Genomic DNA, 18,017 nt, shown 5'->3' with positions numbered 1-18,017 from the left:
TTCAACTAGGTAACAGTGGGTGCTGTGACCGTGATTTATTGTATTGTAATACATTTGCATTACTGTATACCTCGTGTGTGTGTGTGTGTGTATATATATATATATATATATATATATATATATATATATACACACACACACACACACACACACACACATATATGTATGTATATATATATATATATATATATATATATATATATATATATAAAATGACACACAGTGGGAATTATCAGTGCTTAAATAGCACAAACTAGCTGCATGTTTCACTACAAAGAGGGCATAATTAGTCTTGTTTAATTGTGTAATTGTGTAACTTTGAATAAAAAATTTACTTAAAATGTTGGTAGTATTTTTGTAAATGTGGAATTACTGGTGCATTCTCACTATTTTAGCTTATAAAACCTCATATGATACATATTGTTTATTGTGATATTGAATTTTTGCCATATTGCTCGCCCCTACAACCCATTCGTGCCTTAATGGATTGGTGTCTTTAAAGTCCAGTTCGAGTCCTGTTTTTATGCTTACGCCACTGTCATAAAGCTGACATAACTGGGCATTACCTATAAGCCGCATATTAACAGAGAGATCTAAATGTCTTTTTTTACAGTAGGATTTGAAGACTAATATCTGCAGCACCAGTGTTTCTACTGTCAGTTGTTATGACAAGCTTATGGAGGTGTCATGTAAGCGTATGAACAGTGTCCTACAGTATCGTGTTGCCACATTTGAAGCAGACCATCAAAATGGTTGAAAAGGACCAACCTAAAGGTCCCCTTGTTGCTTTCTGGAATGATCTTCATCTGCTGAAAGTAACAGTGAACAGTGAGGCAGATTCGAAATCTCTGGAGTCGTTTTATGTAGGAGTTGTTTGTGTTTTGGTGTTTTTTAAAAAGTATGAGCGTTCCCGGAAATGTATACATGTAATGACTATTTTAGGTCGTCCTCAGTTTTAGCTGACGTCTGCCGGAGCTTCCGTTAGACATAAGCCATCCTTAAAACTTGAGACTTGAGTCCACTTAGCTTCCTCATTTGGGCCCTGTTCACTGTATTAAGCCCATGTGTTTATGGTTTGATGAAATTTACCTATTTTGGCACAAGACAGAAGTGAAATTGCTGAATGTGAGGCAATCATTTATTTCCAAGTCACCACTTCCTTAAACACAACCTATTAGTCATAATGCTACCCTCTCCAAAGACAAGCCCTGCTGTAAATGTAATGGTACAGTGCGTTTTTGTAAATATTCCCTTTGCCAAGGAAGGAAAGAAGAGCTTGTGATGGTCATGTGTTGCCCAGTTCTGGTGTTTGGTGGCTCTGGTCCAACACAAAAGTGATGGTAGGGACACGTGGTTTGCCACACCTATGTTGTGCTCCTTACTTTGCTTACAGGTTCTCTTGGTTCCTTGGTTCCTCTAGTGCTCAAACTATCCAGCAAACCCACACATAAGACAGAACTGGACCAGGAAACGTTAGGTTCTTTTCTTGCTGGAGATCCGATTGCGCCGTTTTCCTAACATCTTTCCATAAATTTCCCCACTGTCTGATCAACTGTATCTGAGTTTAGCGAAATGTGCTTGAGCTGTCTTTTTTGACATTATCACCTGTGCGTTTTTTTTAAACTTGTTTCCCTTTTTCTTTTTTTTTTTTATTGTTCACAGTCCTTCTTCAAGGACAAAGCGAGCGTACATGAAGACGGATCTCTGTGCGAAAGTCCCTGCGAGCACCAGATCCCTTTTCAGCGCCAGCTGTTCTGTCAGATCCATGCCCCAAACTTTCCCTTAATGTAATTCCGCAGGGTAGGACTCGGGAGAATAACCGCTAAACAAGCGCGCCAGGCGAAGGAGAGCGTTGAATTTTTCATCGACGGCGCTCAGTCGGCGGCGCTGCAGCATTTTTCTTTATTATTTTATTTTTTTTCCCCCTCTCCTACAAAGTGGGCAGCACTCTCATTCATGAGCAGATGTTCAGCGCTGGTCCGAGCTGCAGTCAGCATGAACTCTGCTGGCCTCTCCGCCATCGGCGGCAAGGACGTTGGCAGCGACCCCCGGCATCTGAGAATTAACTGCCGGTAAATGCTGCCGGGCCGCTGGCTAGCCTCCTTTTTTTAGCCACCTTGGCCAGTGCAGGAGCCGGCCAGAGCTAGAAGGGGGCAGGGGGTGGGGGGTGGGGCATCTGACAGGCCATCAGTCTTCTCATCGACACTGATGAAAGACTGGACCAAGTCAGCTCCTGGGACGAAGGCCTGGGAAAAAATTCCTGAAGACAATTTTGCACAAGTTTGCCATTAATTTCTTATGACGTGTCTCGATATGGAAGCGTGGCACGTGGCAAAAGATGGAACACTTGTCTAAAAAATGAAGAAGAAAGGGACCTGTTTTGCTGCAGAGTTGAATGAATGTTGGATGTGGTTGTACCCCTGAAAATGCAGGTGGATTTAACCAGCTGGGCCGTGGGGAAGTACTAGTAAACATCTTGTTGGGTCATGTTAAGACATACCTGCTGCTGAAAGACTAGAATAGGTCAGCTCCTGGGACAAAGTTGATCATTTCTTATGATATGTCACTGTATTAAAGCGGACCACATGGCAAGGAAAGGAAAACTTGCCTTAAATTAAAAAATAAAGGGTCCAGTTTTGGTACAGAGCTGCGGGAATGTCAGGTTGTGTCTTATCCTCGGAAATGGGGCTGGACAGCACGGAAGTGCTGGGTTAAGATCTTGTTAGATCATGTTAAGTCCTTGCTGTTGCTGTGATCATGAAAGACTGGACCAAGTCAGCTCCTGGGACAAAGTTGGTTATTCATTTCTTATGATATGTCTCTGTTTGTAACAGACCACATGGCAAGGAAGGGAAAAACTTTGCAACCTTGGTGCAAAGTTGCGGGAATGTCTGGTTTGGGCTTATCCTCGGAAATGCTGGTGGATTTATCCAGCTGGACAGTGGGAAGATGTTGGTAAAGACCTTGTTAGGTCACACTGAGACCCAGCTACTGATGTGGTCGTGAAAGACTGGACCGGGTCAGATCCTGGGATGAAGGCCTGAGGGGGAAAAATTCCTGAACACAATTTTTCTTAAGTTTGTCATTCATTTCTTACGACGTCTCTTGGTATGGAAGCAAACCATGTGTGGGGAAACACAAAACCTGCCTTTGGATGAAGAAGAAAGGGCTTAAGAGTTGTGGGAACGTCAGATTTGCTCTTACCCTTGAAAAAGCGGGTGGAATTAGTCAGCTGGGCAGCGGGAAAGTGCTGGTTAGGACCTTGTTAGATCACACTAAGACCCAGCTGCTGCTGTGGTTAGCCAGGTGGCACAGTTAGCACCACTGACCTCTACATACCCGAGAGACTTCAGTGCCGTCTAGTACAGATGTAGTTTTATGATCCTGGTTCATTTACTCCAAGCCATTTCAGTTCTCTCGGTCTCTTCTGGTTTCATGCTTTTGTCTTTGAACGCAGGAGCAACATATGCTGTGTGAAACGTTCTCTTTTTTTCTCACTCTCTCTCTCTCCTTTCGTTGAAGTGGATGTGAGGCTGTAATTGAAGGATGATGAGGTTTTTCTCTTTTTCTTCCTCTCCTGCTTTAAGCGCTTGTTTCTTCAGCACGTTTCCCACTTCACACTATCTAATTGGCCATTTTCAGGTTGGGTTTATGAGAGCAAAACTAATTAGCGTTTCTAAATTCAGCGAGAGAGGGAGAGAAAGGGGGAGGAAGGGAAAAAAGAAAGGCGGAAAAAAAAAGAGAAAACTCGGTTGAATTGATTGTTCTGGTTTCCTCTGTGGTGTCAGACTCTCAACAATAATATAAAGACTCTAATCACTTTCAGACTGCTTGTATTTTTAAACCGCCGCTGAATGTCACTGCCGCTCTCCTGGCATTTTGTTTGGCAGGATCACGAACCAGAAAAAAAGCAGGGCTGCCCTCTTTGCCTCTTTGCAAAGACATTTTTTTTTCCTGGTCCTTTGTATTTCGTGGGAAGGTCGGGTGGAAATAACAATGCGGGGTGTTTTTAGGTGGAGTCGATTCTGACCGTTTGATTCGGAATGTCCCGGTGAAAGATGGCCGGGAGGGGAGCCTGAACACAGATTACAGTAGCGCTGCTGTCTTTCCCCTCTTACCTTTATTCGGAGAAGTACAGCTGCAGCGAGCCCTCAGGAAGGCCACCGCGCACACACACACACACACACACACACACACACTGGTATTGCTTCGTTAATGAGGACCCCTGCTGACTCTTGTAATGCTATAATTCCAATCTGATTCAAAAGTCAAATTACATGTTTTGTTGTTTTTTTTTTTTTTTTTTTTTTCTTAAGTGTTTATTGAGTAGATCTGAATAGACTAGATTTATACAATAAATCAGGGGTATTTAATTAAAATCCAGTAGGGTCCAGTTTGAGAAAATTTCCTCAAGCAAAGGTCCGGAACATCATAATGTTTGACTTGCATTAGGACTCAGTGCCGTATACTGTTTACGGAAGTAGCCTAGTAGGTCTATCAACATCTTTTGCAGTCAATAACTGAATATCATATCAAATAAAGTACAATTCGGTCAGATTTCAACTACATTTATTAGCAGTTTTCTCTTTTTAGAGCACGGCATGTGGAATAACTTCCCTCTGACTCACTTTCTTCTCTGACTGCTGTTTCTCTCCTCGCCCCTCCCCTGTGTGGCGTCACTCACTCGAGTCTCAGAGCACATCGTAATGCTCAGATCTGATTGGCTGAGTAGCGTCACTTGTGATATTTATAACGCATGCAATTGGTCTGTGAGTCTCCCAGCTGCTAAAGCTACTGTAAAGGCTAGAAAAGCTTCTCTGATTAAAGTAGATCCACCCAGTCGACATTAAATAATTCTTCATAGTTTATCGGTTGTAGGTCCTGGTCCACATTGGACTGGGTCTGGATTCGGACCACGGTCTGCCTGTTAGTGACCTCTGCAATAAAGGACTGTCACAAAAATGCCAAAAACAGAGGAGGGGAGGGAAAGGGGGCTGTCTATGGTTACAACTCTTATCAAAAGCGTCTGTTTAAAGGTGTTGCGTCCTTGTCTTAATGTCCATTTTTCTCTGTATATTTTGTCAAATGTCAAATGATTTGGCTAATTGAAGATAAGTTGGCGCATCCTCTACCTTCTGTGAGGAGCAAACTTGGGTAACACTTGAAGGCAACCTGCATAAGGACTTTATAACACATGAATAAGTATTGAGTTACGTGCTTATAAAGCAATAGTTGTGTATTAATGAACAGCTTATGCCATTAGTTGCCAGATGACATCGGATGTTTTATGTAAATGTGTAAGACTGGCATTTGAAGGTGTTGACATAACGGTGATAGACATTTATTCCTTTTGTAGCACATTAAAAATGGGACTTTTGTGCTTAAATATAACAACTGATGTTTTTAATCTAGACAACTGTACAGCCTCATATAAACTCCATCATTTGAGAAGGACATAGTTATAACAATGTTATAAATGAGACAGACTGTGCGTCACTTCAGTTTAAGGGCCCTTATGTCAGTGCAGTGGTATTTACTTCATAAAACATGTCATTTTGATAAATAACGATAAATAACATAGGCTGTTCATAAATACTCAAGTATTGCTTTTTAAATACATCACTCAGAGCTTATTCATGTGTAATGTAGGTAGCCTTCAAATGATGTTCCTCAAGTTATAGTACACAGTTTGTTTTCGGCTGAACTTAACATGTTGGGTGAACATACAACATAAAATATGGCAACTTTTTACACTCGTTTGCTTTCCCAATGTCTTAAATGCAGCAAATAAGTAGACGTTTGTAGACAAGTAGACAATGTACAGTAAAATATTTGGAGAAAAAATAAAAAATGCTGTTTTTAAATATTATCGCCATCCAAAATAGGCAGTTTTACATTGTGGGAGAGTTTCATAATAAATGGGCCAATATGTTTGTTTCAACATTACCTGGAATAAAATCTTTTTGCATTAACCTGCAAAAGAAGTTAAAGTTTTTGCCTTCTCCTCTAAAAGTACCATTTTGGAGACGCATGGTTTTTGTGTGTGGCAGTTTATTCCTTATTAGACAAATCAACAAAACATCATGACTGGGGTGTCAAAACTTATGCACAAGGCCGTACGCTTAAACCTTACGTTACACGCGGTCTTTAAGTCGGTATTTTCACTCCTTGGTTACATTTTTATGGAAAAATAGACAATTTTCTCGCAAGAACCAGCAAAAGGTCCTCGCTCCTCCACAGTAGTCATGTTTTTCTATCATTGTGGGGACATTCGGTCCTCACAAAGTGCTAAAGCGAAACACATAAACCTACATACTGCCTGCCTCCTGAAAGCTAGCCCTGTTTGTGTTGGCAGACTCTGTCCTCTCGGGGAGCTTTTGCTACCTCAGCAAGAAAGACACCAGCAGAGGCAGCGTCCACTCGGCCGACCAGGATGTGCTTTTTCCACCTCTGTCCAGTCGCTCAGGAAACACATTTCTGCCTCCCTTTACAGAAGAAAACATGAGAAGCAAGGGCGAAGCAGGAGAGCAGAGAGGAGTTAGAGGGATGAATGACAGCTCGGAGTCTGTGGGGAGTAGAGCTAATCTGTGGCGTTTATAACGTTTATAACACAGGGCAGTGCAACACCCCTCAACACGCTTTCAGCCCCTCCTTTCCTGCAAGTCCTCTGCTGGGGTTTCATTTATATTGAATAAAAAAAAAGTTTATAGGTCACTTTAACGACGTGCAGTAAAACTTACACTATTTTTATTTTCCCATTTTGGCACCGGAGGGACCGGCGGTGAGAGGCCCAGTAATTAAGAAGCGGCGAATCTAGGGTTAGGGACGAAGAGTGTTTAAATGCAATTAGAGCGCTCGCACGATTCAATTTGAACTCAATTACAGTTTTCTTGAATGTGCTATTATTTGTTTAATCAAGGGAATTTTGCCCCCTCCAAGATGCTAAAGACGTACCGCGAGATATTTTAAACAAGGAGCGAGCAGGACGCTCAGAGGAACCGGGTTAATGTTGCATTAATGAACAACTGCTTCAAAGTGACCTCCCTCTCTCTCTCTCTCTCTCTCTCTCTCTCTCTCTCTCTCTCTCTCTTTCTTTCTCTCTCTCTCTCTCTCTTTTTTTTAACCTCCCGCCCGCCACCCCCCAAACTAAATCTTTCTAGAGGAAAAGTCGATTTGATTGTCTGGAGATAAAGCTATCACAATAGGTGGATAATTAGCACAAAGCATTTAGTGTAATGTGTTACTGCCTGTGGTGCATTGTTTTTGGATGATAGAGGGAAATTTTGGATCCTTTGTTTCTAACTTCTTCATCTCTTTCCTTCTCTCTCCCTCACTCCTCTCCTGCTGTCTCCTTTATAGGCAGGAGAGCCCAGCAGCAGTGCTTTTGGATGCTGAGGTCAGAGAACAGTAAGTTCCAGTCTTTTCTGATGTATTCAGGAGTTGATGTCCCATTTGATGGCCCAAATGTAGGTAACACTTTATTTGGAGTGCTCCTTTGTAGATGATTAATAAACTCTTAACAGATTATCAGAAACACATCAACAACATATCAGTGGAGTAGCAGTAGTGAAGCGTCTGAATACACTGAGGTAAATAACTTGTAGATGTTCTGTTGATGCATTACTTACAGTAAGTAGATGGAAGTGACAGATTAATAATACATTACGCAAAACCTAACCTTACCCAACCTCACCCAAGACCTAAACCTCACTCTGGCCCTAATCCTAACCTTAACCTCAATCCAAAATGTAATCATAACTCTCATCTTGGCCCTAATCCTAACCCTAACCTCAATCCAAAACCTAATCTTAACATTGGCCCTAATCCTAACCTTAACCTCAATCCAAAACCTAATCATAACCCTCACCTTGGCCCTAATCCTAACCTTAACCTCAACCCAAAACCTAATCATAACCCTCACCTTGGCCCTAATCCTAACCCTAACCTCAATCCAAAACCTAATCATAACCCTCACCTTGGCCCTAATCCTAACCCTAACCTCAATCCAAAACCTAATCATAACCCTCACCTTGGCCCTAATCCTAACCTTAACCTCAATCCAAAACCTAATCATAACCCTCACCTTGGCCCTAATCCTAACCCTAACCTCAATCCAAAACCTAATCATAACCCTCACCTTGGCCCTAATCCTAACCCTAACCTCAATCCAAAACCTAATCTTAACATTGGCCCTAATCCTAACCTTAACCTCAATCCAAAACCTAATCATAACCCTCACCTTGGCCCTAATCCTAACCCTAACCTCAATCCAAAACCTAATCATAACCCTCACCTTGGCCCTAATCCTAACCTTAACCTCAATCCAAAACCTAATCATAACTCTAATCTTGGCCCTAATCCTAACCTTAACCTCAATCCAAAACCTAATCATAACCCTCACCTTGGCCCTAATCCTAACCTTAACCTCAATCCAAAACCTAATCATAACCCTCACCTTGGCCCTAATCCTAACCTTAACCTCAACCCAAAACCTAATCATAACCCTCACCTTGGCCCTAATCCTAACCCTAACCTCAATCCAAAACCTAATCTTAACATTGGCCCTAATCCTAACCTTAACCTCAATCCAAAACCTAATCATAACCCTCACCTTGGCCCTAATCCTAACCTTAACCTCAACCCAAAACCTAATCATAACCCTCACCTTGGCCCTAATCCTAACCCTAACCTCAATCCAAAACCTAATCTTAACATTGGCCCTAATCCTAACCTTAACCTCAATCCAAAACCTAATCATAACTCTAATCTTGGCCCTAATCCTAACCTTAACCTCAATCCAAAACCTAATCATAACCCTCACCTTGGCCCTAATCCTAACCCTAACCTCAATCCAAAACCTAATCTTAACATTGGCCCTAATCCTAACCTTAACCTCAATCCAAAACCTAATCATAACCCTCACCTTGGCCCTAATCCTAACCCTAACCTCAATCCAAAACCTAATCTTAACATTGGCCCTAATCCTAACCTTAACCTCAATCCAAAACCTAATCATAACCCTCACCTTGGCCCTAATCCTAACCTTAACCTCAACCCAAAACCTAATCATAACCCTCACCTTGGCCCTAATCCTAACCTTAACCTCAACCCAAAACCTAATCATAACCCTCACCTTGGCCCTAATCCTAACCCTAACCTCAATCCAAAACCTAATCTTAACATTGGCCCTAATCCTAACCTTAACCTCAATCCAAAACCTAATCATAACCCTCACCTTGGCCCTAATCCTAACCTTAACCTCAACCCAAAACCTAATCATAACCCTCACCTTGGCCCTAATCCTAACCTTAACCTCAATCCAAAACCTAATCATAACCCTCACCTTGGCCCTAATCCTAACCTTAACCTCAACCCAAAACCTAATCTTAACACTGGCCCTAATCCTAACCTTAACCTCAATCCAAAACCTAATCTTAACATTGGCCTTAATCCTAACCTTAACCTCAATCCAAAACCTAATCATAACCCTCACCTTGGCCCTAATCCTAACCTTAACCTCAACCCAAAACCTAATCATAACCCTCACCTTGGCCCTAATCCTAACCTTAACCTCAATCCAAAACCTAATCATAACCCTCACCTTGGCCCTAATCCTAACCTTAACCTCAACCCAAAACCTAATCTTAACATTGGCCCTAATCCTAACCTTAACCTCAACCCAAAACCTAATCATAACCCTCACCTTGGCCCTAATCCTAACCCTAACCTCAATCCAAAACCTAATCATAACTCTAATCTTGGCCCTAATCCTAACCCTAACCTCAATCCAAAACCTAATCTTAACATTGGCCCTAATCCTAACCTTAACCTCAATCCAAAACCTAATCATAACCCTCACCTTGGCCCTAATCCTAACCTTAACCTCAACCCAAAACCTAATCATAACCCTCACCTTGGCCCTAATCCTAACCTTAACCTCAACCCAAAACCTAATCATAACCCTCACCTTGGCCCTAATCCTAACCCTAACCTCAATCCAAAACCTAATCTTAACATTGGCCCTAATCCTAACCTTAACCTCAATCCAAAACCTAATCATAACCCTCACCTTGGCCCTAATCCTAACCTTAACCTCAATCCAAAACCTAATCATAACCCTCACCTTGGCCCTAATCCTAACCTTAACCTCAATCCAAAACCTAATCATAACCCTCACCTTGGCCCTAATCCTAACCTTAACCTCAACCCAAAACCTAATCTTAACACTGGCCCTAATCCTAACCTTAACCTCAATCCAAAACCTAATCTTAACATTGGCCTTAATCCTAACCTTAACCTCAATCCAAAACCTAATCATAACCCTCACCTTGGCCCTAATCCTAACCTTAACCTCAACCCAAAACCTAATCATAACCCTCACCTTGGCCCTAATCCTAACCTTAACCTCAATCCAAAACCTAATCATAACCCTCACCTTGGCCCTAATCCTAACCTTAACCTCAACCCAAAACCTAATCTTAACATTGGCCCTAATCCTAACCTTAACCTCAACCCAAAACCTAATCATAACCCTCACCTTGGCCCTAATCCTAACCCTAACCTCAATCCAAAACCTAATCATAACTCTAATCTTGGCCCTAATCCTAACCCTAACCTCAATCCAAAACCTAATCTTAACATTGGCCCTAATCCTAACCTTAACCTCAATCCAAAACCTAATCATAACCCTCACCTTGGCCCTAATCCTAACCTTAACCTCAACCCAAAACCTAATCATAACCCTCACCTTGGCCCTAATCCTAACCCTAACCTCAATCCAAAACCTAATCTTAACACTGGCCCTAATCCTAACCTTAACCTCAATCCAAAACCTAATCATAACCCTCACCTTGGCCCTAATCCTAACCCTAACCTCAATCCAAAACCTAATCATAACCCTCACCTTGGCCCTAATCCTAACCTTAACCTCAACCCAAAACCTAATCTTAACATTGGCCCTAATCCTAACCTTAACCTCAATCCAAAACCTAATCATAACCCTCACCTTGGCCCTAATCCTAACCCTAACCTCAATCCAAAACCTAATCATAACCCTCACCTTGGCCCTAATCCTAACCTTAACCTCAATCCAAAACCTAATCATAACTCTAATCTTGGCCCTAATCCTAACCCTAACCTCAATCCAAAACCTAATCTTAACATTGGCCCTAATCCTAACCTTAACCTCAACCCAAAACCTAATCATAACCCTCACCTTGGCCCTAATCCTAACCCTAACCTCAATCCAAAACCTAATCATAACCCTCACCTTGGCCCTAATCCTAACCTTAACCTCAATCCAAAACCTAATCATAACCCTCACCTTGGCCCTAATCCTATGTTTTGACCTGTTACTGAAAGTCCACTGAGTGTTTGTTTCATCTAAAAGGGACCACTCCAAATAAAGTGTCACCAAAATGTAATATTGCGATACTTCAAGAATTTTCCACGATAGCCGACACCGCAGTATTCCTGTTCTGAGACTTCTCATCATCTGATCCTCTGCAATAGAGAAGAAGAAGCAGTTGTGCCGCATTTTAAATAATACAACCAAAACTGTGAACACAGTGATTTCTGTTAAAAAGCTAAACACTGAGAGACGTTTTACAAGAAACTTCCACTTTTGAGGAAAAGTTTCCTGCTGGAGATGCGGGAAAAGCGGCTATAGCTGAGCTGAAGCTTGAAGCAGAGCGAAGTAGGTGTGCTTTCCTTGACATTTTTAGCCCAGACCAACACATCCGCACATGCTGAGACACGTTCACCGCCGAGATGGTAAAACGGACATGAAATGTTGTGGCTCCCAAGGTGGTTAGATTTCTCTCTAAAGGTCGGAAAGGCTCTTCTTAACATTGGGGTGTGTGATCATGAACAAGATCGGAATTTTCTTATTGTTTTTAAAGGCCCATAACCTTTTTCCTTGTATTGGAGAAAAGAACTTGTGGTCCGAATTTGTTTGTACATGACCAGTTTCTGAGCTCTCTTTATCCATTAGAACTAAACAGGCTGTTTTTGTTACTGTGCCTTTGAGACTGTTTAAGATATATGTAAATGAGTTGTGTTCTGATTGGCTGCCCTGTATTGTGCCTCATTCAGAAAGCAGTCTGGGCTGAAGTGGTCTTCAACGTCAACACGCGTGGGCAGATTAGTGTTAAAGTTAATGCTGTAGGCTGTGGACAGACGTATGTAAATGCACTGGGTTTTGTGACCTCACTAATACAGTGACATAGTTTCCACATATGGACTGAGTGGTCCGGGGTGTGAAGTGTACCTTTTAACACTTTAACAGTGTTACTACATAGATACTGCATCATACTCTGTTATAAAAAAAAGAAAAAGAGTGAGAAAAATTCAGTTTTCCAAGAGCCCTTTAGGCCCGGAGGCCCCTCCTCTCTGGTGTGTGTCTTTCCTCTCTCTCGGGTCAGAATCAGAATACCTAGATTTGTTGTTTTTATTACCTTCCCGTAAGCTGGCTAATTCTTGACCCATGTCTCACCGGCGTGTGTCCTGTGTGGTGTGTAAACAGGCATTAAACAAACAGTGACCCTGAGAAGACGGCACATCATCCAACTATGTTTAAAGCCTCTTGTGTACTGTAAACGCTCTTACTGTATATGACCTTCAGTCACAAACACCACAGCTTCATCTTCCACAGCTCAGTGCGTGACTCAGACTGTCTACTGGGTCCTGCGCTCATTCATTCAGGGGTGATTCATCCAAAATTGCAAATGTCGCTCATGATGAATTTAGCTTCCACTAATTCTTAGAAATACCAGAGGTTTCCCAGATGTGCTAGTGAAAGGTACACTTAGTGCCTGAAATGCATTTACTAGAGATTAATTGAGTAGTTGATACCTGATTCCACCAGTTTTTCAACATTTCCGCTTAATTCAGTGATTCAGTGACGTAAACAATGTCATTCAGAGCGGTTTGTTGTGAAATGGCTCAATGTGGAGAAACTTACCGACCAATGTTCTTTACAGTGGTGGTGATAGGAACCAGAGGTCTCCATGTCTACTGCACAAACATAGCTGTTTCATTCACGATCCAAAGTGAGCCTACAGGTGTCCCTGACTGTTTACGTGTAATGTTCATGACGGTGAAACGGTGCTAAATCTAACACCTGGCATGCACTTCCATGATGAATGGATTCTTTAAAAATGCATGTTTTAATGCGAAACCTTCTCAGAGCTGTCATAAAACAGCTTCTCAGGCATTTTTCAGGCATGTTTTCATAACCATTTCATGTAATACATTTCTGTGAATGAGCTTTTAAGGTTGTTAAACTCGTCAGACGTCTGGTTCCTATCACCACCACTGTGAATAATGCAGGCTTGATAAGTTTCTCTAAAATCGAGTATTTCACACCAAACCGCTCTGAATGGCTTTTTACACATTAACAACATAATTGTGCAGAAGTAATAAATAAATAAGAAATGAATGAATACATTAATTGATGGAATTGCCCTTCAAATGAAGTGTTTTGATTAAAAATGGCACATTTTGTAAATCCTAGTCATTTTTACTTGTATTGTTTAATTAGACGAGATGGGAAAATAAAGTGGCGTATGTATGGATGGATGGATGGTATATAGTGTAAAGTAATGTATTTATTTATGATTAAGACACTGAACCTCAGGCTTAATATAAAACACACATCTGAAATTGTATTATGTAATAACAGCTGGTGGAATATTCTGCTGATTTTTGGTAGACTTTAAGAATATTACAGCGCTTAAATGTCTTATTAAGCATGTTAAAGTCTGAAGTTATGTAAATCATCCACATCAGAATGTAGAAAATATCTGTTTGGATGTTGAAATCTCCTAATTTGTTTCAGACCTGCAGTTAGTGCCATTATAACACGGTGGCTAACAAAAGCATGGAAGAAAAATCTAATGCCAGTGATCTGTTTTTGATTTCATTCAATGTTGAATTAAATGCAGGCAGTTCTTGTTGGAGCTGTTGAAAAGTTTGAAGTCAGTTTTACATAATGTAAATGTATAAAATGGTAAAATGAAGATCTGGAATGTATCCATTTTAAAAGTCTTGAGGGATAAAATGACTAAAAATGAAAATAAATAGAAAATATTTGTATATTGTTTACCATTTTATTCACTTTGTTGATAAATTGAACTAATTCTCTAAATACAGTTTGGAATATTTTTATCCATATTAACAGTTGTTGTTATATATAAAATATAATAAATCGTAATGCCTAACAAATCGCAAAACACCTGTTGTAAGCGTGAAAGTTGTTCTTGACCTTTTGCCATTTTTGGATCCTCAGGCTGTTGAAGGCCACCCTGCAGTTAGTAGGTCAGACCCGATGCTGCCTGTTCTGAGTGAAATATACAGTGCGTTAGTCAAAGTGAAGATGAAGAGCGAAGTTCGGAGTGAATTTGTTAGTTCACGCGAAAGGAAGCGCACGGCCATGCTGTCCCCTGTTGAGTCACACCTGTTTCAGAGCACTCTGTGAAACGATCAGCGCTGCAGTCTAGTTCAGGAATGACCAACTAGTGTGACTAATTAAAGGTTTGTTGCAGATATCACTGCAAAGTACTGTAAAAATGAAAAAGTTCACAGCGTGTAATCTTCCCACTGAAAACTTTAGATTGCCTTTTTGTGTTTTTTATTTTTTTCTTCTTACCTGACGTATATTATTTAGCCAGTCTTAATTTAAGGCTGAAAGATGGTCTGAGAAGTGTTCATTATGCTTTTTTTCTGGAGCTCCCTGTGCTCCCTGTGAGTTCTCATGTACTGAATGTGCTTTAAAGATGAGCTTGTTGTTGTATCACACTGTGCAGTTTTCTCAGAACATCCCTGGAGGTCTCTGTGGGCTTGAAAAAACCCCAAAGCGCCACACATCTTGGCAGATGCAGTTTTTGCAAAAAAAAAAAAAAAAAAAAAAGCGACTCCACCAGTCAGGCGTACTCGCAAAACTGTGTACCTAACAGATTGATAGTAAATGGAAAACATGAATGTAAATGGTGTCATTTGATCATGCAAATAAGCTGCTTGGCCACTTTTTCCCCCGCCCCCATAAAGAAATCAACCATATTTACATAGTCAGTTGTGCTTATGAAACTTATGGAAATCACTCTTTTGTCATTTTTCCAACTACACAATTTTGTGTTGGTTCAGAGATCACTGATTTGAAAGTCAATATGGTGACTTTCAGCTCGGATCCTTGTTGGGGATATGAATTAAACATCATAAACAGTGGGGTGGGGGTGGTGGGGGGGTGGTGTGGCTTTGAATGTTCTTGCAAACTTTCAGATGAGTTGTAATACAATAATCCTCCCCATCGAATGTGAATTAATCCTAAATGTGTAATTATTTGTGGCCCTTTGGAGCGCTTGTGGAAAAATGAACGTTTGGTTTCCTCAGTCTGCGCGTCGCTGTAATGAGAAGCCGCTTTTGCTTTAGTGCGGCTTTTTACAAGGCGTGAACTGCCGTCTTAACCCACACCAAGTTTATGCCTGTTAAACTGACAAGGTCATGTTTCTTAAGATGTATCCATCTTACTTAATTGGAAGTGGTTTTCATGGTCGCTCCGAGTCCAGACTGATGGAGCTCGGATGTCTTCTTCATGCTTTCCCAACTCCTGTAAAAGCTCTCCTCCAGAACTCCTAATCGCTCCTCATTGTTTGGAGGTGGAAGAGTGTGAGGAATAATAAAGCAGCGTGAGAATATGGGAAACTTTCTTAAATTGATTGATTGATTGAATTTCACTCGTCTTTCACACAGAGTCATCGTGGAAGACGATTTCAGAGCAAATCTGAAATCATTTCACTAGTAAGATCAGGTGGAGCGCTTTTAAATGTATGCAGCTTTGAAATGTTTGATTTTTTTTTTTTTTTGATTTTCTGACATAATAAGTGAACACGTCCTCTACAGGGGAACAGATTGCACATTTTTATTGTACAATTTGTTTATGCCTTGAGTTCAACATAAAAAAATAAAACACAACATGCAAAAATTTGCACTGGCCAAATGTTGTTTCATTTTTTCCAATATGTTAAATAGTAAACAATAATTGTGTGTTAAGATGTGTAGAAACATATTCTTTAAATGTTTTATTTACTCTTATTTTATTTTATTTTATTATTATCCTTATTTTCCTGTAAATAGTCGAGATTTAGCTTTAATTTTTATTATTTATAATGTTTATAATGTTTACACTGTTTCCTGTTTCTACTACTGAGTGCCTTACTCCTGTTACTCTGCTGCTGCTGTAATACTGTGAATTTCCCCGCTGTGGGACTAATAAAGGATCATCTTATCTTTTACCATATATTCACTTACAGAAACAACAAAACATGTCATTTGACCAGAGATGCCCGAATGGTCGCATAGGACTGTATATAAGCACCCACGCACACAGTCAAGCTGAACTTATAACTGCGTTTATTTTACTTATTCAGGTGCTTGAAAAAGACAAAGTAAGCTTTTTAGTTTTTAGTTTGTAAAGTTTTTAGTTCGTAGACATGAAGCACCTCATGGACTTTGGCTAAAGTGAAAGTTTGGGTCATGATAATGACCGCAGGGAACAGGTTTGACGCTGTGTGCTCTTCTTTATTCACACAAAAATCAAATACTTTCTTTTTGGACTTTGTTAAAAAGGGACGAAACATAATTGGGTGACCATCAGTTTCCTTTGGGGGAGGCAGCAAAATACAGCCAATGTGTGGAAACACTGGAAAGAGTAAGGAGCTAAATATTCCAGTAACCTATAATATCAGCTGATATATATATATATATATATATATATATATATATATATATATATATATATATATATATATATATATATATATATATTTATTTTTTTTTTTTATAGTTTATTGTATTGTATTGTTATTGTATTGTATTGTACAGCACAGAGTTCTGTGTTCAGCTCTGCTCCTTTTCTCTCTGTATCTACAGTGACTGTGTTTCTATCAGTATCTGAGCTCAGGACCGTCTTCCTCTCTAACCTACTGGTAACTAACAAAGACACTTTCTCTAGACAGACAAAGCTCTTCTTGTAAGTCGCTCTGGATCAGAGCGTCTGCTAAACGCTGTAAATGTAAATGATTGAAAATGGTTAAATTTCAATTGAACTTCAGTAGCTGTTCTGGGTGGAGGGGCTTCCCAGCGTTCTTAACCACTTTGTTGATTTCTGTTAATTATCTGTTAGTTTCTCTTCACAGTTTCAACGTTTGATGTGTTTTATCGTACTATTCTCATACGAAAGCCTAGCTAGAAGACAGGGTGTTCTGGAGAAACACTACCCGTGTGGTCACCAGGCCTCGGAATTGACTTGATGGCACTTAATAAGAATACTAAAGGAAGTGGATCCGTTTTCCACATGTTTTAATTTGACCCATGATGGTTTTTATCTATGCCACTGAAGCTTAGTTTGATCTACCATAGTAGTGCAGGCTGAAGCCCAGCTGCTGCATGCCGTATGTAGAGATACGTTCAGCACCTGTAGCAAACTACAGTGGGCAGTGCTGCCGGAGACCTGTGCCACCTCAGTCATGCTTTATTTGGATGGCCCTCTATAGATGATCTACAGCTACTTATATTAATAACAAACTTTCTAATGATAGTTGATTATCAACAACATTATGGTTCGGGTTAGGTTTCGCCTTGACGTCGGGTTTTGGGGTTAGATTTAATAGAATCTTTCACACACAGCTTCAAGTTCAGTTGCGTTTAATAGATATTTATTTGAATGTTAGGCTGAGCGTCTACACAGCATCTAGAGTGGACCATCCAAATAGTGTCACTGCTAGCCTTATTATCACCGAGAATGTATAATATTAAAAGATATGATCGTTTAAAATGATCAGAGAATCCACAATGAAGATTAAAACCTGCTTTAGTTCATGTATTCAACAAACAAAGCTTTTGAAAAACATCTGTGGTTGTTTTAGTTTGGATAAACTTTCCAGTGTGCATCAGACGTCCTTTTGGCTGTGCTAAATGTCCTGCTTCTCCATGTGAGATTTGTGCTAACTTTTTATCAACAA

General features: G+C 40.4%; 1 protein-coding gene across 2 annotated transcripts in view; it reads left to right on the top strand.

Annotated features, from left to right (window-relative positions):
• The window catches only part of foxp1b (forkhead box P1b), a 310,010-nt gene that overhangs the window by 63,074 nt on the left and 228,919 nt on the right, over window positions 1–18,017 (top strand). For both annotated transcript variants that reach the window (XM_037534964.1, XM_037534962.1), the window contains exon 4: window positions 7,360–7,407. The gene's annotated coding sequence lies outside the window, so the exon portion shown is untranslated. The remainder of the gene's footprint in view (window positions 1–7,359; window positions 7,408–18,017) is intronic.

This window comes from Pygocentrus nattereri, chromosome 26 (assembly GCF_015220715.1).
Source record: "Pygocentrus nattereri isolate fPygNat1 chromosome 26, fPygNat1.pri, whole genome shotgun sequence".
Taxonomy (NCBI): Eukaryota; Metazoa; Chordata; class Actinopteri; order Characiformes; family Serrasalmidae; genus Pygocentrus; species Pygocentrus nattereri.
This window is presented reverse-complemented; position numbering and strand designations above follow the sequence as displayed.